General features: G+C 46.1%; 1 protein-coding gene across 21 annotated transcripts in view; it reads right to left on the reverse strand.

Annotated features, from left to right (window-relative positions):
* Positions 1 to 16,036, reverse strand: part of ENOX1 (ecto-NOX disulfide-thiol exchanger 1) — a 562,199-nt gene that overhangs the window by 286,198 nt on the left and 259,965 nt on the right. For 8 of the 21 annotated variants that reach the window (XM_075918972.1, XM_075918973.1, XM_075918971.1 and 5 more), the window contains one exon: positions 1,967 to 2,039. The exons of the other annotated variants lie outside the window; for them this stretch is intronic. The gene's annotated coding sequence lies outside the window, so the exon portion shown is untranslated. The remainder of the gene's footprint in view (positions 1 to 1,966; positions 2,040 to 16,036) is intronic. 21 annotated transcript variants of the gene reach the window in all.

The raw sequence follows: 16,036 nt of genomic DNA on the forward strand, positions 1-16,036 counted from the left end.
AGTTTCTGACTGTTAGAATCAGTATCAGGACCCTGAAAATGTGAAGTTGAACTGTAAAAGCAAGGTAACCTTATTAATATGGGGGCTCTTGAAGATATCCATTCAGTACAATGTTACTTCAGTTTGTATTTTTATTCTGTACTTGTCACATCACTGAGGTGGCCAATTCACTTTCGTTCTGATGGAATGTCCTAGGATGCACCCTATAGACTTAGATCAGGATAACAATTTCACTCAGGTCTACGCAGCCACTTAATGCACTGCAACTTTTGGCTCGTGGGTGTGAAAAAACCACACACCCTGAGGACAGCAAGTTGGTAAACCAGGCTACAGCACTGGAAGCCAGCAGTTAGCTATTCCCATCAGGGAGGTGGTTTATCTAGAGTGCTGGGAGAGCTCTCTCCCACTGCTCCTGCTCCTGTGCTGTGGCCACACTTTCACTGTACAGTGGAGCTGCACTTTAATTTTAGAAGTGTAGATAAAGCCTCAAGGGTGTGACGCACCCCTACACAATGTAGTTGTACTGACCTATTGCCCTGTGCCGATGGGAGAGTGCTTCCCATTGATGTAACTATTGCCTTCCAAAGAGGTGGGATTAACTACACTGATGGGAGAAGCTCTCCTGTCTGCATCTGTTTGCGTCCTCACAAAAGCAAAGCACAGCTGCACCACTGTATGTGAAGCTGAGCCCTGAGATACTGCAGCTACCATAAGCCTTACAAGAGCAAGGGGACGAGCTCCCTCACATATATATAATGATTTTCAGTCCTTTTACAAATTATTTCATACCTAGGGTTGCCAGGTGTCTGGTATTGGACTGGACATTTCGGTATTTTCGCCTCCTGTCCAGTAAATTTTTTTAGAAAATACAGGACACCTAAAATGTCCAGTATTTTCTGATTTTTTCCCGTCCAGGAAGTGAAAATCCCAGGCTGTCCAGCTGAATACGGAGGCAGCCTGGCAACCCTAGTGCTTACCGGGTTCCACAGGGGAGCTGTCCATCCCTGCACAGGGAGATAGTCGGTTAGGGCCAAAAAGCCTCAAAAGTGTTTCTTAAAGGGGCTTTGCTGTGTTTGGGGGGGGGGGAGGGGGGAAGGTTTGTTTTTTTAACTCCTCTCAGGGTCCTTTTTTCGGTATTTTTTCAGAAACCATCTGGCAACCCTAAATCATATCCTTTAGGACATAAGAATAATTTTAAAGCACTAGTAAAGCACGAAACTCTCTCTCTCTCTCTCTCTCTCTCTCTCTCTCTCTCTCTCTCTCTCTCTCTGTATATATATATATTAACAGAACATGCAGTACTTGACTAAATAGTGCTCTGACCCTCTCTCTGCTCCAGTAGGGTATCTTCTATATATAGTATCTTCTATATCAAAGCACAACATGTTCTGGAGTTCACGTTAGAGTGGAAGTTAGCCAGATGGGGAAGGGTTATCAGTAAGGTTTAAAAAACCTAAAATAAAATTCTACCAGAAAACCCCTACATTAAAAGAAAGTGAAGGCTGCATGGTAAGTGCTCAACAGCCAGGAAATGTGACTAATCATTTTGACTTTATCATGCACAAATGAATGCAACTTTAATACACATATAAATGTGCCCATCCATGCAGTTCCCTGCCCTCCATCCTTTTGCATTGCCCTTTTCAGATTGATCAAGCCTAATCTGTTTCAGTCAAGATCTCCTCAGGGAAGACTTTTAAAAGAGGCAATAAGAACAGCTTGCAAAACATACGAAGATCTCCACATTTATTTATTTATCTTTCCATTAATGCTAGTGTTTTTGATGGAAATGCACTTATAATGCAGTTGTGTGAATGTAGGATATTACCACATATTACAGTGCCTATCCTTTTCAGTTTGAATCACAAGCTGTATCTATAATGCACTCTGGAAAAATAGGATAATTAAAAATGATTCACACATTTTTAAATCAGATTTAAAAACACAGAACATGACAGTACAATGCCTTTGATAGATACAAATCCACTTGCTACTTCTGTTTAGTCACAATGGTAAAGAAGGGAAAGATGGTCTTTTGCCTAAAACAGAGGAGGAAGAGTGTCAGGAGATCCAGTTCTAATCACCAGCTCTGTCACAGACTTTGTGAGAGGCCTGGACAAGCCACTGACATAAAGTGTGTCATAAATGTCCACTAATCTGAATTGGGAAAAAAAATCAATCTTTTTCTCTTTCTCATACACACCAGGATGGAGAGAGGAAAATAGAAAGCTGAGAAGAAAAGGCAGAGAATTAGGGCTTGTCTTCACTACACAGTAGATTGATGCTAGAGATGTAAAATCCCGTTTAATTAGTTAACTGGTTAAACATTAAGGGTGTGTCTAGACTACATGCCTCCTTCGACGGAGGCATGTAGATTAGCCAGATCGGAAGAGGGAAATGAAGCCGCGATTAAAATAATCGCGGCTTCATTTAAATTTAAATGGCTGCCCCGATCTGCCGATCAGCTGTTTGTCGGCAGATCGGGGGAGTCTGGACGCGATGCCCCGACAAAGAAGCCTTTCTTCATCGACACAGGTAAGCCTCGTGAAACCAGGCTTACCTGTGTCGATGAAGAAAGGCTTCTTTGTCGGGGCATCGCGTCCAGACTCCCCCGATCTGCCGACAAACAGCTGATCGGCAGATCGGGGCAGCCATTTAAATTTAAATGAAGCCGCGATTATTTTAATCGCGGCTTCATTTCCCTCTTCCGATCTGGCTAATCTACATGCCTCCGTCGAAGGAGGCATGTAGTCTAGACACACCCTCTGTTTAACTGGTTGACTGATTAAAGAAGGGCAGGCTGGAGCAGCCCCTGCACTGTGGGCAGGGGATCCTCCAGCCTAATTGCTTCTGACCCTGTGCTGGGAGGCTGGGAATCGGCAGCCTTGCATGGGGCCAGACGCAACCAACCCCTTCCCCCCAGATGCTGGTTCCAGCCCCGTGGGAGTGGAGCAGCCCTCTCCCCGCAGCAGGCCACAAGCAGAGGGCTGAACTGGGATAACAGTTAACCATCACCTGTTAAGAATGATGCTTAACTGGTAACCAGTTAACCGGTTACCTATTCACATCCCTAACTGACTCTGAAGTGATCGACCCGCTGTTGGACAATTTATTGCGCCTGCTTAGACACAATAAAGTGATCTCTGAACTCTCTCCTATTGACTTCAATACTCAGCCAGGATGACAAAAGTAGCCAGAATCAACAAGACAGAAGACATTGCAGTAAGTATGTTAACATGCGCTAGATGGTATTGGTGTAGCTGAAATTGCATAGGCTAGAATGACCTTTACCATGCTAGAATTATTCTCCACTACATATTTAGGACGTTTTAAAAATAACTTTCCAGCTCCCTAAAATAAACAAAACAAAACAACCACCCCATTAGGGGCACACTGTTTAACATACAGTACGGTGTGTGTTACCATCCCAGCTGCATGAATAGAAAAAAAAAAAGATCCCTCAAAATGGTGATCCTTACAACCTAATTCTATCACTTTCAATATCAACAACCAACAGAGTGAATGAAAAATATAATGGATTTAAAAGCTCTTGAGAGCTCTGTCGACAGACTTCCAATCTCTACTCCCTTTTTATCTTCCTGCTCCTCTTTGACACTCTCTCCATCCTTATTTTTAAGAGCGGAATGTCATATCTCTGGTTTTCTAGAGCAGGTTCCTCTCCTTTATTGATATTGTAATCCAAACAATCAGATTTCGATTATCCAATTGATTCACCTTGTCTCCCTTCATCCATCCTCACTCAAATGTCTTTTCTCTGAATGTTTTCTTCATGTGGGTTCTCTGAATGTAACTCTCCCATTATCCACAAGTGTATAATTGATTTCACCTTGCACATCTTTAGCAAAATCCTAGCAGGAAAAACCTTTACTTCTCTTCTCTCATTTTTTTCTTTATCCAGGATGGCATTTGTTGTCATCCACCCTGACATTTTTTTCTCAGTCACCTGAGGTATTGTTCAGAACCTTGCACTCCTTGTTTGCTTTCTACAAATCTAGCCCTTCCTGTTTTATGACCATCAATCCTCTACTTCTAGAACTAGGCATTACAGTGTACCCCAGGGACGGAAGTGACACATTCTGTGACATTTTCTATTAATGCTGAAGGAAAAAAATACTACATAGACAACAGACCCGGACAATTTATCAGAATTACAATATATATTTTTTCTGTTACCATAGATCAGAGCTACTCAACATGTGGCCCATGGTCTGCATGTGGCCCTCAGCCTGTTTGCGGCCCGTGGTGCAGTTTGGGTTTACGTGGGGCTCAACACGTAGCCTGCGGGTGGGAGCCAAAATAGAAAAGTAGTCAATATATTGGCCTCTTGTTGATGTGCATTTTAGTAGTTAAATTCCTGGACTGTCATTACTCATTAAAAGTGCTGTCATATGGGTGGAAATTGGGTAAATATTACATTTTATTAATATCAACAGAATTGACTTAAATAGGGCCTGTGTGTTGTGTAGTCTTGCCTTAATCTTTGTATTCATGCCAGTCGGTGTGAAAGAAGCTATTTGCATATGTTTGTCTCTATTTTTGCATGTATATGCAACCGCACTTAAGTTGTGGCCCTCGGCCTGTGCTATGAGTATCACTGTGGCCCTCGGGGCTTCGAAAGTTGAGTAGCCGTGCCACAAATAAAAAGGAAACCAGGTCAAAGCACACTGGTTATATTGTGCATTCAGAATGTTTGTACCACATTTTCACAACTTGTTAATGTGGAATTAAAACGCTTGTTATGAAAAGTAGTGAGCTAGTAAGTGAATGCATGTATTATGGATAGACAGGAAAGAGTAAGGGCATAGCTATATAAGGAATGTAGTGCACACTAAGCTAGTAAGTAAATTTAAAGTGCACTACCTCCTCCACACTAACTCTTACTGTGCACTAAAAGTGCCCTCAGGTGGTTTAGCATAGTACACTTCCAAAACCAATGAGGAGTCCTGTGGCACCTTAAAGACAGAGGGTATGTGTACACTACAAAGTTAATTCGAACTAACAGTCGTTAGTTCGAATTAACTTTCATAGGTGCTACACATACAAACCGCTAGTTCGAACTTAAATAGAACTAGCGGAGCGCTTAATTCGAACTAGGTAAACCTCATTCTACGAGGACTAATGCCTAGTTCGAATTAACTAGTTCGAATTAAGGGCGTGTAGCCACTTAATTCGAACTAGTGGGAGGCTAGCCCTTCCCAGCTTGCCCTGGTGACCACTCTGGGCACAACCAGGGAAACTCGTCTGCCCCCCTCCCAGCCCCGGAGCCCTTAAAGGGACACGGTCTGGCTACGGTGCCCGTGCCAGGTGCAAGCCTGCCAGCACCCAGCCAGCAGACCCTGCACCTGGCACGGCATGAGCCAGCCACCCGCTGACACCCAGCCCTCCGCCTCTTCCCGGGACCAGGCTGGCGGCTCCCAGGAGCCTGCCTGGGGCCGCAAGAGGCGGGTGCCCATCTGGTCTAGTGCGGAGATCGTGGACCTCATCCAGGTTTGGGGGGAGGCCTCCAACATCCACGACCTCCGCACTAGGCAAAGAAAAGCGGCCGTCTAGGGCAGGATAGCTGCCAGCCTGACCACCAAAAGCCACATGCGAACCCAGGAGCAGGTTTGCATGAAAATCAAGGTGGTCCAGTGAGACCCCCGACCCTGAGCCCTGAGCTTAGAACATAAGAACATAAGAATGGCCGTATTGGGTCAGACCAAAGGTCCATCTAGCCCAGTAGCTTGTCTGCCGACCGTGGCCAACACCAGATACCCTGGAGGGATGGACGAAGACAGTGACCAAGCTATTTGTCTCATGCCATCCATATCCAGCCTTCCACAAACAGAGGCCAGGGACACCGTTCCTACCCCCTGGCTAACAGCACTCCATGGACCCAACCTCCATGACTTTATCTAACTTCTCTTTAAACTCTGTTATAGTTCTAGCCTTCACAGCCTCCTGTGGCAAGGAGTTCCACAGGTTGACTATTTTATTTGTGAAGAAGAACTTTCTTTTATTAGTTGAAGCCTGCTACCCATTCATTTCATTTGGTGTCCTCTAGTCCTTCTATTATGGGAACTAATGAAGAACTTTTCTTTATGCACCCTCTCTACACCACTCATGATTTTATAGACCTCTATCATATCCCCCCTCAGTCTCCTCTTTTCTAAGCTGAAAAGTCCCAGTCTGTTTAGCCTCTCTTCATATGGGACCTGTTCCAAATCCCTGATCATTTTAGTTGCCCTTTTCAGAACCCTTTCCAAGGCCAACATATCTTTTCTGGGGTGAGGAGATCACATCTGTACATAGTACTGAAGATATGACATACCATAGTTTGATACTTCCCCTCCTCCTTCTTCCCCTGGCTTCCCCCTTCCAGCTCCCTCCTCCCAGGTTTCCCCCTCCCCTCTCCCACCTTCTCTCTTCCCCTTTCCCACCTCCTTTTCCCAGTCTTCCCAGAGGTTAATCCCCCCCCCCCAGTTTTGTTAAATAAAGAGAGTTTCTATTTTTGAACACACGTGTCCTTTATTTTTTACACCAGGAAGGGAGACTAGGAAGGGGTAAGTGGAAGAAGGTGAGGGAGGAATGGAGTATGGAGGACTGGGGTGGCTCTGCGGGCTCCTCGGGGTGGAAACTCTCCTGCAGCCCCCCGATTAACCCCCCCGGATGGCAGCCTGCGGCAAGTGCAGCCAGGCTGATGGCCGACTGCTGTGATGTGCCAAGTGTGGGCACTCAGGGCACTCCAAGACAGGACTGCTTTGCTGTCCCTCATCAAGGTAGACAAGCAAGCGGGGAACCCTGAGAAATGTCTGTCCGGGGTGGGGGTCGGGTCCCTTTAACCACAGCCCTCGGCTAGCCTGAGACAGCAGCTCCACGCTCTAAGACCTAGCCTGATGCCCTGCCGGCACTGCTTCCAGCCAGGCTTAACTTCGGTTCAGGGTCCACTCAATGTGGACATGCTAGTTCGAATTAGCAAAATGCTAATTCGAACTAGTTTTTAGATCTAGATGCACTAGTTCGAATTAGCTTAGTTCGAATTAACTAATTCGAATTAAGTTAGTTCGAATTAGTGCTGTAGTGTAGACATACCCTAGCAGATTTATTTGGGCATATGTTTTTGGGGGTAAAAACCACTTTGACAAATGCATAGATATTCCATAGAGACATCTTTGATTTTAACAGCTAAAATTTCCAAAGATTCCATCTACAGTGGGCATGACCCAGTCCAGGACTGAGCTGGACTTATGCTGTAATTGCTGTTCTGGGCTGCTACAGCAGTTAGCCTGTCTGTCCAGTGCTCTAAAAGCCTGCCCCATCTAGGCCAGGGCATCATGAAGGAGGAAGCAAAAGGGACAAGAGATGGACTTGCAGGGGTAGGTGCACTAGACTGGTGCTGAGAACGTAGGGGGTAGGGTGGAGACTTGCACTGGAGCTTGGGCAGGGGAAATGAGGGAAAGCAGGACTAGGTGCAACAGTGGAAAGAGACAGACTGGCTATGCAAAGAGCCTGGGCTGGGAATCACTGAGACAGGGAATACAGAGTTAGGGTGAGGAAAGGCATCTGATGAGGAGCCATGTGCTGGAAAGAGAACCGGGATATATTGGGCAAATAGATTGGGAGAAAGCACTAGAAAGCGAGGTGGGGGGAATGTGATTGATTGAAAAGCTTGGGGAGCAAGACTAGGCAGAAACCAGCAGGATTGTGAATCATGGATAGGGAGGGATCCAGCTGGAAGCCAAGTAGCAAGTGAAAGATCAGATAAGGAGACCCAGGATGGGAGATAACAGCAAGGGGTTGGGAAGGAGACTAGGGCTAAGAGCAGGAGGTGAAGGACTGGGAGTTCAAAATAGACTGGAACTGGGAGTCCAGAGGAAGAAACTAGAATTGGCAGGGCAAGAAAACTGGGGCTGGGATGAGAGACCTAAGGAGGGGAGACTGGGACTGAGTAGACAAAGGAAATGAGACTGCCATGAGGAGCCAGGAGTGGGGAAGAGACAGACTGGAGAGGATGGGGCAGGAGGGCTCAGGCTTGGGGAGAACAAGACAAAGAATCTCTATCCATTAGAACACATGACCCTCCAGAGCCTACCCTATGAACTATATGTAAATAATCAGATGAGAATCATCACTACATTGTTATGAGACTACATCTATGACTTCAGTGGTTTCAAATTTTAGGGATGTTAAATATCGGTTAATTGACTAGTCGAGTAACCACATGAATTCTTATTGGTTAGTTGACTATTCTATAGTCCCCAGGGGCAGAGCTGGCAGACAATGCACTCCGGCCTCACTCCCGAGGAGCACCCTACCACTCTGTGCTATAGTTTAGTAAACCAGCTCCCCTCACAGACCAGCTGCCTGTTGCCCTGTGCTGCTGCCTCTGCTAAAGAGGCAGCAGAATGGGGTGGCAGCAGACCCTAAGGGGAGAAGGGTCTGCACCCATGATAAGCCAGGACTGAGTCAGGCTGCTGGCAAGCCTGCTAAAAAATGTACTGGTAAGAGGGAGGAGGGAAATGCATGTAGTCTATAGCATTAACCTATAAGCTTTTGCTTATCGGTTAATCGGCTATACCAGTGGTCCCCAACGTGGTGCCCGCGGGCGCCATGGCACCCGCCGGGGCATTTGTAGGCGCCCGCCAACAACCCGGGCTGGCCCCGCCCCCCCGGCGCGCGGCGCACTGGAGGCGCCGGCCCAAGGCGCGCGGCACGCACCGGCGCCTGGTGCGCGGCGCTCGGGCGACCCCAGTGCCCCCGGGGCACATGCGGGCGCGCGGCGCCGGTGCTGGCCCCAAGCGCGCAGCTCGGGCGGCGGCGCCAGCCCCGGGCCCATGGTAAGGGGCTCGGGCGGCCCTGGTGTGCCCCAGGACGCGCGGCCCCGCCCCCGGGCGCCCGGCGCGTGAGTGGCCCCGCCCCCGGGTGCCCGGCGTGTGAGTGGCCCCGCCCCCGGGCACCCGGGAGCCCATAAAGGTTGGGGACCACTGGGCTATACTATCACATCCCTATCAAATTTTGTAAAACAAATGTATATTTGCATAATGATTTTTGTCATTAATATATGGCTTGGTCTTCCTAATAAGTGATTCACTGTTGCTTACATTAGTGGATATAATCTATGTATATGTAATTCATTCGTTTTTGAGTCATTAGAGAGACAGCATTTCTAATATAAAAAGCATATGGCCTGATTTTCAGATGTAGCAACTACTTGCAACTCCTATGGTCTTCAGAGGAAAATGCACAACTTCAGCACCTGTCAAAACCAGGCAATGGTGGTTTTTTTTCATAAATTCAAATGATCTGTGAAATTAGAATAGAAAACTAGAGATTTTCATATGATACAGCACTAAAATTTCAGTCTGAAATATTTCTTCAGTAAGGTTACTTTATAGTAATTCAAAATAACTAGTTAAAAGTGAAGAGCCAAAATTTATAATAGACACAAAAGTGATATTACACTGTAAGTATGCTTTTCCTAATAAGCTGTCACAGTATTCACAGATATATAAATACACACACACACACCTTCCAGGAGAAAAATATTGTATTCTTGTGATTTTGTTATATGCTATTTTTCAATTACTATTCATATTCTCTCCTATAAATATTTTTTCAGCCAATATTACAAGGTTGATACCAAGCTGGGCTGTATCTTAGGAAAACAGGACTTAACAGTAGTAATGGGCAACCAAGAATAGGAAGTGGTCTGCATGAGTTGCCCTCTTTCACCTCAGTGGGCTGCAGCAGCCCACAGTACAATGGGGTTTTCCTGTGGTCTCGCGGCCCCTGATATTTGTGCCCCTCATCCATGAGCCTCTTACACTTCCTACTCATCCCTCTCCCGCTCAGCACATTTGGAGCGCTATGAATCCACTGATTTGTGCTCCACTTTCACTCCGCCCCTTCCCTTCCCAAAGCCTGAATAGCCGCAAACAGATGCAGAACATTCCCTTTTTCCGTAATGAATTTCCAAGTCCAATGTCACTGCAATTACAGTACCTCTCATAGCAGAAACTCCTGCTATTATTTGTTCCTTTTATCGTGCACTCATAACCTCTAAAAGACTTGACAGTACAAGGACAAAGTAGGTTGGATTGAAATATTTGTTAAAAAGTCAGCGACTTCTGCTTGGATTAGTGGGCTAACTATCTTCACTGCTTCAAAGAGACAAGGGAGCCCCAAAATATAAGTTATCTATCAGGGTTGCTTAAGGTGATGAACTGCTCCCTTTCATTTTAAAGCAGTCAATGAATCTCCACATTCACCATGGCCGACATGAATATGTTTACCCTGAAATTAAGCACTGCAGCTGGCCTGCGCCAACTGACTCAGGCGGGGCTGTTTAATCACAGCGTAGACATTTGGCCTTGGCCAGCAAGCCTAAACTCTGGGACTCTCCCACCCCACAGAATCCTAAAGGCTAGCTCCAATTTGAGCCCAAACATTTACACTGCAATTAGACAGCCCCTTAGTCCAAAGCAGCTGGTACATTCTACAGCCATACATTTTTAATTGCAGTAAAACATCACCGTGCACAATGGTGATGCACAATGTAAAACACACAACTATCTTTTGCAGGCTCAGACAAAAAGTTCAGTCAGAATTTGGCTCCGCGTGCCATACTTAAAACAGGAGAGATCCTTCCTTGTTCCAGATTCATCAAGAACCATTTCCTGAAGTAGGCCATCAGCTGTTTTCAGGATGCTTCCTGGGTCCTTATTGGCTTCTATCAGCTTATAGAAGCCTTCCCAGCTGCTAGTAAATCAATTCTTCTTGATTTCACCAAAAGCTGGTCCTTGGTGGCCTCTCTAGGCATCTCCTGGAGGACTTAACTCACTGCTCTTTTTCTACCAAAGACGCTCCCTTCAGGTGAAGTGCACCAAAACATTGAGGTTTGGGTAGAGGGGTATCAGACACCTGGTACATTCCATCATTGGAATAAGTAGAACTGGCAATGACATCTGTAATTAAAAGTACACTATGGGAAAGTGCTCGCTGCTCGCTTCACTCACTAACCCTCCCACGGGGGAGGGAAGAGCCGGGACCATGCTAGTCCTGGCATCTTGGCTCCCACACCAGCTGCCAGGGTCGTGCCAGTCCTATTCTCTTGCCCCCACCCTCTCCGGCCACTGGGCCTGCAGCCAGCCCCAGCCTCTTGTCCCCCCGGCCTCTCAGTCTCCCCACCCCCAGGCCATAGCCAGTCCTGGCCTCTTGGTCCCACCGCCTGTGAGGGGGGAGGGTGCATGACTCTGCTCCCCCCCTGCAAGGGAGAAGTCATGTGGTTCCTGGCGCCCCCCGCAAGGGGTGAGAGTGCTTGGTTCCTGGACCCCCCCCATAAGGGGGGAGGGCACGTTGCTCCAGCCACTGCTGCCGGAGTACCAGGGAGGGAGGGATGGAGGAGGCACAGCACTGAGGGAGGAGGGAGGGCCTGTGGGACACAGAGTGACGTGATGACATCACTCAGTCAACCACATGAAAAGTAATATTCTTTTCAGTTGCATTTCCTGTGGGGTCAGAGAGAGGCCATTTTCTGTCTATATAACAGTCCACCCAATTTTGGCTCCATCATAATCCTCTGAAAATTACTGATTACACATGCCCAGCAGAGGCTTGTTAGATTCAAGAAACACGTTTCATATGTTACAGCTGCTGCAAGCACGAGCTATAAAACTCCATCTCAACCCACCAAGCAGGCTTTGTCTCCACATCATCCAGCTCAGGGCTGAACAGGACTTTTCCTATAATTGTTCCTTCTAGCTGCTGTAGTGCTGAGCACCAGCTATAGGAGCATGGAGATTGTCTGTCCTGTGCTTTCAGTGACTCCACTGTAAGTGACCAGGCAGCATGTAGGAAAAAAAGGACGCATCCTGACTTCGGTCCCGGGCAAGAGAGCTAGGGCGAATAGAAAGGAAAATGGGACTGGAGCAAGGTGGATAGGGGATGAAGGAAACAGGCTAGAGGGGAATATGACAGAGGACAGGGGAAGAAGGCAGCAGGTTGCAGGAGGGAGAGGCAGAAGGATCTATAGCTACTGGAGACTACTCCCCTCTGGACTCTGGAAGCAGACCTGGGATTCTGAGTGTTAAACATTCCTGTATTGCTAGTAAACATCTGTGAAACTGGAAAAAGGTGTGTCTTATCTAGTGCCAGGCCAACATAGAAGGCCAACTGCCTCCGACTATCACCAGTTATTCCACTAACTCAAATGGTAGAGGTCTGTGTTCTCGATCTGTGTTTCAGGGTTACTTTTAACATGTGCGTGGGGGCAAGAGGTGTCCAATATGATTCCACGGGTTGGAATTTTTTTTTCATTCACTTCTTTAAACCGAGAAAATTAAATCTTCAACAACTACATTAAATGAACATGAAGGTTGCAAAGTCAAGCTCACAATATTTATGAAAAGACAGAATTATGGTAATCTTAATTAGACATTCTTGTGCATATGTATTATGTTACCTTCTTTAATTAAATGTAAAGATATTTCCCCCTTTTCCGCAGGACACCTGCTTCATTCAGTGCACAGGATGGAATTGTGCTTAGTGAATGGCCGAGTTACATAGTGAAAGAGGCTGCTGTCTGTCTCTATGGCCGTGTCCAGTCTCAGGGGTTTTTTCGGGAAAAGTAGCCTTTTCCCGAAAAAACTTCCCCTGCGTCCAGACTCAAGCCGCGTTCTTTCGAAATTATTTCGAAAGAACGCGGCTTTTCTTTCGATGGCGGTAAACCTCGTTTCACGAGGAAGAACGCCTTCCTTCGAAAGTTCCTCTTTCGAAGGAAGGCGTTCTTCAATGTACAGAGGCCGTCTTCGAAAGAGAGCATCCAGACTCGCTGGGTGCTCTCTTTCGAAAAAGCGGATTTTTCTTTCGAAAGATCCGCCTGCAGTCTAGATGCGATCTTTCGAAAGATGCTCTTTCGAAAGATGCTTTCGAAAGAGCATCTTTCGAAAGAAGCCTGCAGGCTAGACATAGCCTATGAGGCAGGGGATTGCAGGCAGAGAAGGGAAGAGCTTGTGGTTAAGACTGTTGAATCTCACCATGGAGAACTGGATTCTATTGCTGCTGTTAACACAGAGCTCTTTTGAGATGCTGGGCAAAAAACAGAAAACAAATTTCGTACAGGTGGCCAATGCATGTTCCTCCTCTTCTGGGAGTCCAATTGAATTCTCACAGCTGCAGCTGATGTCAATGTGAGTTGTGCTAGTACAAGATGATACAAAAGTACTAAGTACTCTTAAAAATTAGACCCTAGAAATATCAAGTTGGAGACCCAAAATTAATGGGCACTTTTGATAATTTTGGCCTTAAGCTCTCTGTCTCTCAATTCCCCATTTGCAAAGTGGGAATAATATTTTCTTTGTTCCACCCTTTCACTGCCTTGTCTATTCAGATAGTTAGTTCTTTAGGGCAGGGACTGTCTATTACTGTGTGTTTGTATAGTGCCTAGCATCATACATGCATCTGACGAAGTGGGTCTTTGCCCACGAAAGCTTATGCTCCTACACTTCAGTTAGTCTATAAGGTGCCACAGGACTCCTCGTCACTTTAGCATCATACGTCGTGATCTCCATTGGAGCATCTAGGCACTGCTGTAATAAATAACAATAAGACACTAAGCTTAGTATCTCTACAGTAAAGAGTCCAAATTAATCCTTGGTGTAACTCCACCAAATAAATTGGGATTTTACTGGGGCATATTTGTCACACTACATTTAGCATTTTCAAACTCTTTAAAATTTTCTGCTCCTCTTTTTCTGTGGCCCATATCTTAGACAGTTCCAGAACATTGGACATGCACAGATAAGGCCTCTAAGACTACATATTTAACAGATACACAGATAAGAATGCATTGTTACAGTGATTTAGCAGTGGTGAGATGCTTAGTTACATTGAGGTGCTCCTACAGTGCTTTAGCACCACTAAGTCATCTTTAAAGAATGTGTAGTTCGTTTCCTTATCTTTATTAATCACAAAAGTTAAAAGAAGAAATCCAGTATTAATTCAATGTTAAGAGCAAAAAAACCAAGCATAGAACCCTCAAAACATTTGGAGTATTAGTTCCTAATACTCAGTTGCATTAAACTCACCTACTATTTTCCATTTCTCTTTTTTCTTGATAAATGTCAACTTTTATATTTTATTTTTTATGTATAGAATAAAATATGCATGATGTGCAAACTAAACAAATTAATGTGTTGAAGACTATGACTTTTGCAATTTCCTGACTCTAGAGAGCTTGATTTCTTCCCCACAATATATAATAAAATATACAGTATATATATATATATATATATATGTGTGTGTGTGTTGATATATAATCTCATAGAGCTGGAAAGAGACCTTGAGAGGTCACTGAGTCCAGTCCCCTGCTCTCAGAGCAGGACCAAGTACCATCCCTGACAGATTTGCCCCAGATGGCCCCCTCAAGGATTCAACTCATAAGCTTGCATTTAGTAGGCCAATGATCAAGCCACTGCGCTATCCCTCATAATTAAGAACACAGAGGTCCTCTTAAGGTGCTTTTAAATTGCAGCTGGGCACTTTATTTTGTCTACTAAATGGCAACCAAGTTAAACAGAAAAACAGCTCAGTTGGATATTTGAATGTTCTGAAGTAAAATAAATAAAAAAATCTTTCCTTCTTGTTTTCATATCCAACTCTTGTTGGGCAGAACACACTATTCTACTGAGATCTTGGGGACACAAACTTTCATAAAATCGAGGGAATGTCAATTTATTCTCTCTGAAAGGGAAGCTGTCTCTCTCTTCTTTGTTATTGGCCTCTCTGGTATCAGGCAGCCCACTTTTGAGTCAAAACACACAAAATAGTTTATCTTGGAAGCACCAAGGCATTCTTTTAATTTTATTGAGCTTTAAACTTTGACACATAAAATACTGAACAATGCCACATTGAAAGGAAACTTCACTTTGATTTCTACATAACCATACCTGCATGGATTTCTTGTGTCTCACATTGCATGACCACAGCAAATAGCTATCATAAGGCATGTCTAACTGCAGCATTATTTTGAAATAATGCCTATTTTGAAATAGTTATTTTGAAATAGAGTTTGTGTGGACGGGGCAGCTGTTGTTATTTTGAAATAATTGGCCTCCAGGGCTTCTCACAGCTGCCCTGGTGGCCACTCTGTCCATACCCCTTAGAACTCTATAGCTCCCCTTCCCCTGCAGCCTTTAAAGCTGAAGCCACAGGGGAAAGTGCTGGTGGCACAAGGAAGGCCTGACAGCTCTGTGCCACACAGCAGTGCCCTCCTGTGCCTTCCCTGCTTCCAGGGCAAACCCCTGGGCTCCCACCAAGCCCCTCGTGGCTGCAAGCGAGCCGTCAGCCAGCTCTGAAGCCCCTGCCCAGCGGTAGAAGAGGAGATAGATGCCCCTTCCTGGTCTGGTGTAGAGATCTTGTATCTCATTGAGGCCTGAGGAGAGGAAGCAAACTTCCAGGATGTCTGCACCAGATGCAGGAATGCAGATGTGTATAGCCAGATGGTCATCAGCCTGGGCCAGAAGGGCCACATATGCACCCTGGAGCAGGTGCACATAATAATTACACCAAGGCCAGGGAGTAGGGTTCCCACTCAGGGGCAGCTCCCCAGTCGGACCACTATTGAGCAGGTGCACCACAACCCTTCCTCCCCCTTGTTATTGACTCAGGCCTGGAGACACCCATGGTGAGCCTCCCAGACTGCAGGCCCATGCACGAAGATGAGGAGGACAAAGAGGTGGAGGAGGAGGAGGAAGATGAGGCCAGCATGGACATGATGCCCTCCAGCCAGGAAATCATCCTGTCCCTAGAGCCAATACCCCCTTCTCAGGATGTCACTCCGGGTTTGGACAAAGCCGGGGAAGGCCCATTATGTGAGTTCCATTACTTTCCCTAACACACATGGGGGGGAATGGGCAGCGAGGGGCTGAATGCTCTTCACTTGGCTTTCTCGCCCTGGGGGTCACACAGCAACCCGTGCATGTGGAGCGCCAGTCCTGAGCAGACAGCCTCATGAGGCTGCCACAAAGGAACCTTGAGC

Source organism: Pelodiscus sinensis, chromosome 1 (genome assembly GCF_049634645.1).
Source record: "Pelodiscus sinensis isolate JC-2024 chromosome 1, ASM4963464v1, whole genome shotgun sequence".
NCBI lineage: Eukaryota > Metazoa > Chordata > Testudines > Trionychidae > Pelodiscus > Pelodiscus sinensis.